The 10,226-nt window shown below is 37.7% G+C and overlaps 1 pseudogene; it reads right to left on the bottom strand.

Moving 5' to 3' along the window:
• Positions 1 to 1,666: 1,666 nt before the first annotated feature.
• On the bottom strand, positions 1,667 to 2,926 carry LOC116558804 (annotated as a pseudogene).
• Positions 2,927 to 10,226: the final 7,300 nt, after the last annotated feature.

Genomic DNA, 10,226 nt, shown 5'->3' on the forward strand with positions numbered 1-10,226 from the left:
ATGTGGAGAAATAGGAACACTTTTACACTATTGGTGGGAGTGTAAATTAGTTCAACCATTGTGGAAGAAAGTGTGGCGATTCCCCAAGGACCTGGAAATAGAAATTCCATTTGACCCAGCAATCCCATTACTGGGTATATATCCAAAGGATTATAAATTGTTCCACTATAAAGACACATGCACACGAATGTTCATTGCAGCACAGTTTACATAGCAAAGACCTGGAACCAACCCAAATGCCCATCAATGATAGACTGGACATGGAAAATGTGGCACATATACACCATGGAATACTATGCAGCCATAAAAAATGATGAGTTCGTGTCCTTTGTAGGGACATGGATGAACCTGGAAACCATCATTCTCAGCAAACTGACACAAGAGCAGAAAATCAAACACTGCATGTTCTCACCCATAGGTGGGTGTTGAACAATAAGAACACATGGTCACAGGGAGGGGAGCACCACACAGCTGGGGCCTGTCGGGTGGAAATAGAGGAGGGACAGCAGGGGGTGGGGAGTTGGAGAGAGATAGCATAGGGAGAAATGCCAGATATAGGTGATGGGGAGGAAGGCAGCAGATCACACTGCCATGTGTGTACGTATGCAACAATTTTGCATGTTCTTCACATGTACCCCAAAACCTAAAGTGCAATAAAAGAATTATTCAAAAAAAATACAAAAATTAGGCTGGGCATGGTGGCTCACACCTGTAATCCCAGCATTTTGGAAGGCCAAGGCAGGCAGATTACAAGGTCAGGAGTTCGAGACTAGCCTGATCAATACGGTGAAACCCCATCACTACAAAAATACAAAAATTAGCTGGGTGTGGTGATGGGTGCCTGTAGTCCCAGCTACTCAGGAAGCTGAGGCAGGAGAATCACCTGAATGTGGGAGACAGAAGTTGCAGTGAGTGGAGATCTCGCCACAGCATTCCAGCCTAGGTGACAGAACAAGACTGTCTCAAAAAAAAAAAAAAAAAAAAGAAAGGAAAAATTAGCCAGGCCTGGTGGTGCACACCTGTAATCCCAGCTACTTGGAGGCTGAGGCTGGAGAATCACTTAAACCCAGGAGGCAGAGGTTGCAGTCAGCCAAGATTTTGCCACTGCACTCCAGCCTGGGCAACAGAGCAAGACTCCATCTCAAAAATAAAATAAAATAATAAAATAAAAATAAATAAAATACAAAAAAAAAAATCTTTTCCACATTCTTCACATTTGTAGGGTTTCTCTCCAGTATGAATTCTCTTATGTTTAGTAAAAACTGAGGGCTAATTAAAGGCTTTCCCACATTCTTTACATTTGTAGGAATAGTCTTTAGAATAAATTCTTTTATGTTAAGTATGAAAGCATGCAAAATGATTTGACACACTCTTTTCATTTGAAAGGTTTCTTTCTAGTATGTCTTATGTCTATTTTAATTTCAAAATTTATAAAATACTTTCACACATTTATCACATTGAAATATTTTGCTCTGGTTAGTTGTCAAACACTGGTTAAGTCCATTATGACCTTTTTTGTGCACCTTACGCTCATCCACACTTTTACTTACTTTTCTTAACTATAAATTCTCATACTCACATTTTCCATATCTTTTCAGTATAACTTTTTGGAAAAAAGTTTCTACGTCCTCCTCTGGCCAAAGGTCTTGGGGGTTTGGCTACCATCTCATGTCTCTTCATATTCCAGGGCTTTTTAGTTTTCTCCAGACAGGTGATCAGGTCTGGCTTAGAGACAGCAATACCCAGGAAGACCATGTTTCTATAGTTCCCTAACATCACATTTCTATATAAATTCCACTGTATAGTGTAGAGACATTGCCACTCCTTCAGAGAGAATTCTATGGCCACATCCCTAAATGTCAATGATCTCATTTCCAGGCTTCCAGGGTGTCCTGGCATCTTAGCAGTGGATCTCCCAATACCTGCAGGTCATGGGGCCACAGAGTCTGGACCTCTAGAACCAGAAAACAGAGAAGTGAACACAAGACCTGGAGCTCTGGTTGCAGCAAGAGACAAAGGCCTTTATTTGTCTTTTGACAGTTTGATTATAATATGTCTCAATGTGGCTATCTTTGAGTTCATCCTACTTGGAGTTTGTTGAGCTTCTTGGATGTTTATATTCATGTCTTTCATCAAACTTGAGAAGTTTTCAGCCATTATTTCTTCTAATATTCTCTCTGCCCCTTTTTTTCTCTCTTCTGCTGGAACTCCCACAATGTATACATTGGTCTGCTTGATATTGTCCCATGGGATTCCTAGGCTGTGCTTACTTTTCTTCAATTTCTTTCTTTCTGTTCCTCAGACTCGCTAATTTCCATTGTCCTATCTTCAAGTTTGCTGATTCTTTCTTCTGCTTGCTCAAATCTGCCTTTGAATCCTTCTAGTGAATTTCTTATTTCAATTATTGAAATTTCCAGCTTCAGAAATTTTTTCCTTTCTAGGTTTTCTCTTAATATTGCTATTTTGTTTATACGTAGTCTTCTTAACTTTCTTCATGCCTTCCTTTAGTTCTTTGGGCATCTTTTGCTAGTTCTTTTTTAATTAAATTTTATTTTTAATTTTTGTGGGAACGCATTAGGTATATTTATAGGATACATGAGACATTTTGAAATAGAAATGCAATGCATAATAATCACATCTAGATAAATGGGGTATCCCCCATCTCAAGCATTTATCATTTGTGTTATGAATTACACACTTATTTTAAATGTACAATTAAATTATTTTTTACTACATTCACTCTGTTCTGCTAGCAAATACTGTCTTGTCCATTCTATTTTTGTACCCATTACCCATCCCCAATTTCCCCTCCCTTACCCCAACACCCACACCCCCACCCCATTACCCTTCCTAGCCTCTTGTAACTATCATTCTGCTTTCTCCATGAGTTCATTTTCTTTAAATTTTAGCTTCCATAGGTGAGAACATGAAAAGTTTGTCTTTCTGTACTTGGCTTATTTCACTCAACATAATGACCTCCAGTTTCATCCATGTGGTTGCAAATGACAGGATCTCATTCTTTTATATGGCAGAATAGTACTCCATTGTGTAGGCTGCTTCCAAATCTTGGCTATTGTGAATAGTCCTACAATAAACATGAGAGTACAGATATCACTTTAATATACTAATTTCCTTTCTTTGGGGTATATACTTAGGAATGAGATTGATGGATCATGTAGTCTTTGAGCATCTTTAAGACAGTTGTTTTAAAGTTTTTGTCTAGTAAACCTGACAACAGGTCTTTTCCAGAGACAGTTTTTGTTTGTTTGCTTTTTTCCATAGAATGGGCCATAATTTCCTGTTTCTTTTTATGTCTTGTGATTTTTGTTGAAACTGGACATTTTAATCTAATAATATGGTAAGTCTAAAAGTCAAATACTCTCTCCAGGGTTTGCTGTTTTGTGTTTTTATTTCTGTTGTAAGTTGTCCCTATGATGAGGATCAGTCTGAGATACAAATTTAGGGTCTTCTTGGAGCTTGCACCTTCCCTGCACATGCACTGTAACTTTCTAATTTCTCTTGTATTTGAGGTTACTTTTAAATGTCATAGTCTTTCAGTGTCTGGATCCCAAAAGGGGAAAAAGAAAAATGAATGGCACAGAAAAAAACAAAAAGCACCAGCCTTTTAAATATCCAGGAAGTCACTTCAGCCAGAGGGAGAGGCTTGCAATAATGAAGGGAGGTGCAACCACAATGTCCACAAACCTGTGAACCTCTGTAATCAGAAGCAGCAGTTAGCAATCAAAGCAGAGATTTCCACTATTTGGAGGACAGAGTCTTTTTTTTGTCCACCCTGGCTCCCACAACCTGCATGCAACCTTCTCCAGGAACATGTGCACAGCCATCTGCCACAGGGATAGGGGATGGGGGATGGCTAGCTGCTACTGTGCTAAGAGCTAAAATTGACCAAAATGAACCACAAACTACTCTCCAAGCTTTTCCCTGAATGTTGCAAGCCTTCAATAGACCCATAGTTCCAAAACAGTTACATTAGATTCTATTACTATAACGTTTACCTAAGTGAGAAAACAGATTTCTGGTGCTTCTTTCTCTATTATCTTCCCACAATCCTCAAAATTTGTTTTAAATGTTTAATAAGTTATTAGGCCTGAGATATTACTTTATAATTGATATTTAATAAAATTTTAGCTCAAAAGAATAAATCCTGCTAGTTTAACTGTCTTTAAACGTCTAATCAGCCACATCTGCACATAGGCATCACCACCTATCAATCTAGACATAGGCCAAATGATGTTTGCTAGGAGCAGATTAAAAATGCAGCTGCTAGGAACAGGTGGAAGATGCAGGTAATGCCTGTGTTAAGGGCTATATACACAATGACCATGCTTTCTGGATCCAAAATTCAGATATGGTGCCTAAAAGATTTGAGAATCATTATATGAAAAAATATTAATATATAAAAATTAAATTTGATTGTATTATGAATTTAATGCACTGCCTTTATTTTTGTTACGGTTTTAGTTTGCTTAATTTTATTTATTTTTTTCCATAAGTTATTGGAGTACAGGTGGTATTTAGTTACCTGAGTAAGTTCTTTAGTGGTGATTTGTGAGATTTTGATGCATCCATTGCCCAAGCAGTATACACTGTACCATATTTGCAGTCTTTTATTCCTCAGCCCCCCTCCCTCTCTTCCCCCAAAGTCCCCAAAGTCCACTGAATCATTCTTAAGCCTTTGTTTCCTCATAGCTTAGCACCCACCTATCAGTGAGAACATATGATGTTTGGTTTTCCATTCCTGAGTTACTTCACTTAGAATAATAATATCCAGCCTCATCCATCACTGCAAATGCTGTTAATTCATTCCTTTTTATGTCTGAGTCATCAGTATTCCATCACAGATAGATATAGGTATGGATATACATATAGATGATATATAGATATAGATACATATATCACAGTTTCTTTATCCACTCATTGATTGATGGGCATTTGGGTTGGTTCCACAATTTTGCAATTGTGAATTGTGCTGCTATAAACATGTGTGTCTCAGTGTCTTTTTTGAATAATGACTTCTTTTCCTCTGGGCAGATATCCAGTAGTGGGATTGCTGAATCAAATAGAAGTTCTACTTTTAGTTCTTTAAGGAATATCCACACTGTTTTCCATAGTGGCTGTACTAGTTTATATTTCCACTAGCAGTGTAAAAGTGTTCCTTGATCACTGCATCCACACCAACATCTACTGTTAATTGACTTTTTTATTAAGACCATTCTTACAGAGTATGGTGGTACTGCACTGTGGTTTTAATTTGCATTTCCCTGATTATTAGGGATGTTGAGCATTTTTTCATATGCTTGTTGGCCATTTGTACATCTTCTTTTGAGAATTTTCTATTCATGTCCTTAGCCCACTTTTTGATGGGATTGTTTTATTCCTACTGATTTATTTGAGTTCATTGTAGATTCTGGTTATTAGTCGTTTGTCAGATGTGTAGATTGTGAAGATCTTCTCCCACTCTGTGGGTTGTCTGTTTACTCTGCTGACTGTTCCTTTTGATATGCAAAAGTTATTTAGTTTAAGTAGGTCCCAGCTATTTATCTTTGTTTTTCTTGTATTTACTTTTGGGTTCTTGGTCATGAAATCCTTGCCTAAGCTAATGTCTAGAATTTTTCCAATGTTATCTTCTAAAATTTTTACAGTTTTGGGTCTTAGGTTTAAGTCCTTAATCCATCTTGAGTTGATTTTTATATAAGGTGAGAGAATCCAACTTTATTTTCCTGCATGTGGCTAGCCAATTCTCCCAGCACCATTTGTTGAAAAGGGTGTCCTTTCCCCACTTTATATTGTTTGCTTTGTCAAATATCTGTTGGCTGTAAGTATTTGGGTTTATTCCTGAGTTCTCTATTATGTTCTGTTGGTCCATGTGCCTATTTTTATAGCAGTACCATACTGTTTTAGTGACTATGGCCTTATAGTATAGTTTGAAAGCAAGTAGTGTGATGCCTCCAGATTTGTTCTTTTTGCCTAGTCTTGGTTTGGTTATGTGGGCTCTTTTTTGGTTCCATATGAATTTTAGAATTGTTCTAATTCTGTACAAAATGATGGTGGTATTTTCACAGGGATTGCACTGAATTTGTAGACTGCTTTTGGCAGTATGGTCATCTTCAAAATATTGATTCTACCCATCCATGGGCATGGGGTGTGTTTCCATTTGTTTGTGTGATCTATGATTGATTGATTTCAGCATTGTTTTGTAGTTTTCCTGTACAGGTATTTTGACTCCTTGTTTAGGTATATTCCCAAGGTTTTTGTTTTCGTTTTTGTGTTTTGTTTTGTTTTGCAGCTATTGTAAAGGGGCTGAGTTCTTTATTTGATTCTCCGCTTGGTCACTGTTGGTGTATAGAAGAGCTACTAATTTGTGTATATTAATCTTGTATCCAGAAACTTTGCTGAATTCTTTTATCAGTTCTAAGAGCTTTCTGGAGGAGTCTTTAGGGTTTTCAAGGTAAACAATCATATAATCAGCAAACAGTGACAGTCTGACTTTCTCTTTACCAATTTGGATACCCTTTATTTCTTTCTCTTGTCTGATTGCTCTGGGTAGGACTTCCAGTACTATGTTGAAGAGGCGTGGTGAAAGTAGGCATCCTTGTCTTGTTCCAGTTCTCAGAGGGAATGCTTTCAACTTTCTGCCATTCAGTCTTATGTTGGCTGTGGGTCTGTCACAGATGGCTTTTATTACATTGAGGTATGTCCCTTGTATATCCATTTTGCTAAGAGTTTTAATAATAAAGCAATGCTGGATTTTCTTGAATGCTTTTTCTGCATCTATTGAGATAATCATGTGATTTTTGTTTTTAATTCTGTTTGTGTGGTGTATCACATTTATTGACCTGTGTATGTTAAACCATACCTGCATCCCCAGTATGAAACCCACTTAATCCTGGTGGATTATGTTTTCAATATGTTGTTGGATTCAGTTAGCTAGTATTTTGTTAATGATCTTAGCATCCATGTTCATCAAGGATATTAGTCAGTAGTTTTCTTTTTCAGTTATGTCCTTCCCTGGTTTTGGTATTCAGGTGATGCTGGCTTCATAGAATGAATTAGGGAGGATTCCGTCTTTCTCTATCTTGTGGAATAGTGTTAAGAGGATTGGTATCAATTCTTCACTGAATGTCTGGTAGAATTCTGCTGTAAATCCATCTGGTGCCGGACTTTTTTTGTTGGTAATTTTTTTAATTACCATTTCAATCTCGCTGCTTGTTATTGGTCTGTTCAGGGTATCTAATTCTTCCTGGTTTAAGCTAGGAGGGTTGTGTTTTTCCAAGAATTTATCCGTCTCTTCTAGGTTTTCAAATTTATGTGTGTAAAGGTGTTCATTGTACCTTTGAGTGATCTTTTGTATTTCAGTGGTGTCAGCTGTAATATCTCCTGTTTTGTTTATTAGTGAGGTTATTTGGATTTTCTCTTATTTCCTTGGTTAATCTTGCTAATGGTACATTTATTTTATTTACCTTTTCAAAGAACCAGCTTTTTGTTTATCTTTTGTATTTTTGTTGTTGTTGTTTCAATTTCCTTTAGCTCTGCTCTGATCTTGGTTACTTCTTTCTTCTGATGGGTTTGGGTTTGGTTTGTTCTTGTTTTTCTAGTTCCTTGAGGTGTGACCTTAGAATGTCAGTTTGTGCTCTTTCAGTCTTTTTGATGTCAGTGTTTAGGGCTATGAACTTTCCTCTTAGCACTGCCTTTGCTTTATCCCAGACGTTTTGGTAGGCTGTGTCACCATTGTCATTCAGTTCAAAGAATTTTTTAACTTCCATCTTGATTTTGTTTTTGACCTATTGCTCATTGAGGAGCAAGTTATTCAATTTCCATGTATTTGCATGCTTTTGTTGGTTCCTTTTGGAGTTTATTTCCAGTTTTATTTCACTGTGGTCTCAGAGAGTGCTTGATATAATTTCAGTTTTCTTAAATGTATTGAGGTTCATTTTATGGCCTACCCTAAGGTCTACCTTGGAGAAAGTTCCATGTGCTGTTGAATAGAATGTGCATTCTGTGGTTGTTGGATGGAATGTTCTGCATACATCTATTAAGTCCATTTGTTACAAGGTATAGTTTAAATCCATTGTTTCTTTGACTTGCTTCTCGATAACCTGTCTAGTGCTGTCAGTGGAGTCCTGAAGTCCCTCACTCTTACTGTGTTGCTGTCCATCTCATTTCTTAGGTCTGTTAGAAATTGTTTTATACATTTAGGAGCTCCAATGTTAGGTGCATATATGTTTAGGATTGTGATATGTTCCTGTTGGACAAAGCCTTTTGCCATTATATAATGTCCCTTTGTCTCTTTTAACTGCTGTTGTTTTAAAGTTTGTTTTGTCTGATATAAGAATAGCTACCCCTGCCCGCTTTTGGTGTCCATTTGCATAAAATGCTTTTTTCAACTCCTTTTAAGTTTATATGAGTCCTTATTTGTTACGTGGGTCTCCTGAAGGCAGCAGATAGTTAGTTGGTGAGTTCTTATCCATTCTACGGTTCTTTATCTTTTAGGTGAAGCATTTAGGCCATTTACATTCAATGTTACAATTAAAATGTGAGGTACCATTGCATTCATCATGCTCTTTGTTGCCTGTGTATTTTGGGGTGCTGTTTTTGTTTTTGTTTTGCTTTTTAACTTATATTTTTGTTTTATAGGTCCCATGTGATTTCTGCTTTAAAGAGGTTCTGTTTTGATGTGTTGTGTTTCCAGGATTTGTTTCAAGATTTAGAGTTCCTTTTAGCAGTTCTTGTAGTGGTGGCCTGGTAGTGGCAAATTCTCTCAGCATTTGTTTGTCAGAAAAGACTGTATCTTTCTTTCATACATGATGCTTAGTTTCGCTGGATACAAAATCCTTAGCTGATAATTGTTTTGTTTGAGGAGTCTGAAGATAAGGCCAGAATCCCTTCTGCTTGTAGGGTTTCTGCTGAGAAATCTGCTATTCATCTGATAGGTTTTCCTTTATAGGTTACCTGGTGCTAGTCTCACAGCTCTTCAGATTCTTTCCTTTTTGTTAACTTCGAATAACCTAATGACTTTGTGCCTAGACAATAATCTTTTTGTGATTAATATCCCAGGTGTTCTTTGTGCTTGGATGTCTAGATCTCTCACAAGGCCAGAGACGCTTTCCTCAATTATTTCCCCAAATATGTTTTCCAAGCTTTTAGAATTCTCGTCTTCCTCAGGAACACTGATTATTCTTAGATTTAGTTGTTTAACATAATCCCACACTTGTTCAAGGCTTCATTCATATTTTCTTATTCTTTTTTCTGTCTTTGTTGGACTGGGTTAATTTGAAGACCTTGTCTTCAACCATGAATTTCTTTCTTCTACTTGTTCAATTCTATTGCTCAGATTTTCCAGAGCATTTCACATTTCTAAAAGTGCATCAAAAGTTTCCTGAATTTTTTATTGCTTTTTCTTTAAGCTCTCTATTTCCTTGAATATTTCTCCCTTCACTTCTTGTATCATTTTTTGGATTTCCTTGCATTGGGCTTTTCCTTTGTATGGTGCCTCCCTGATTAGCTTAATAACTAACCTTCTGAATTCTTTTTCAGGTAAATCAGGGATTTCTTCTTGGTTTGAATCCATTGCTGGTGAACTACTGTGATTTTTTTTGTGGGTGTTAAAGAATTTTTGTTTTGTCTTATTGCCATGGTTAGTTTTCTGGCTCCTTCTCATTTGGGTAGGGTCTAGGGCTGAAGGTCACTGTTCAGATTCTTTTGTCCCATGGGGTGTTCCCTTGATGTAGTACCCGCCCCTTTTTCCTATGGATGTTGCTTCCTGTGAGCCAAACTGCTGTGATTGTTGTCTCTCTTCTGGGTCTAGTCACCCAGCAAGTCTATCCAGCTCTGGGCTGGTACTGAGTGCTGTCTGCACAAAATTCTGTGATGTGAACTGTCTATGGGTCTCTCAGCCATGGATACCAGCACCTGTTCCAGTGGAGGTGGCAGCAGGGTGCAACGGATTCCATGAGGGTTCTTGGCTTTGGTGGTTTAATGCTCTATTTTTGTGCTGGTTGTCCTCCTGCCAGAAGGTGGTGCTTTCCAGACAGCATCAATTGTGGAAGTGTGAAGAAGTTGTGATGGGCAGGGCTCTAGAACTCCCAAGATTACATGTCCTTTGTGTTCAGATACCAGGGTGGGTAGGGAAGAAACATCAGGTGGGGGCAGGGCTAGGTGTGTCTCAGCTCAGACTCTCCTTGGGCGGGTCCTGCTGTGACTGTTGT

This window comes from Sapajus apella, unplaced genomic scaffold (assembly GCF_009761245.1).
Source record: "Sapajus apella isolate SASKATOON/1434 unplaced genomic scaffold, GSC_monkey_1.0 scaffold2, whole genome shotgun sequence".
NCBI lineage: Eukaryota > Metazoa > Chordata > Mammalia > Primates > Cebidae > Sapajus > Sapajus apella.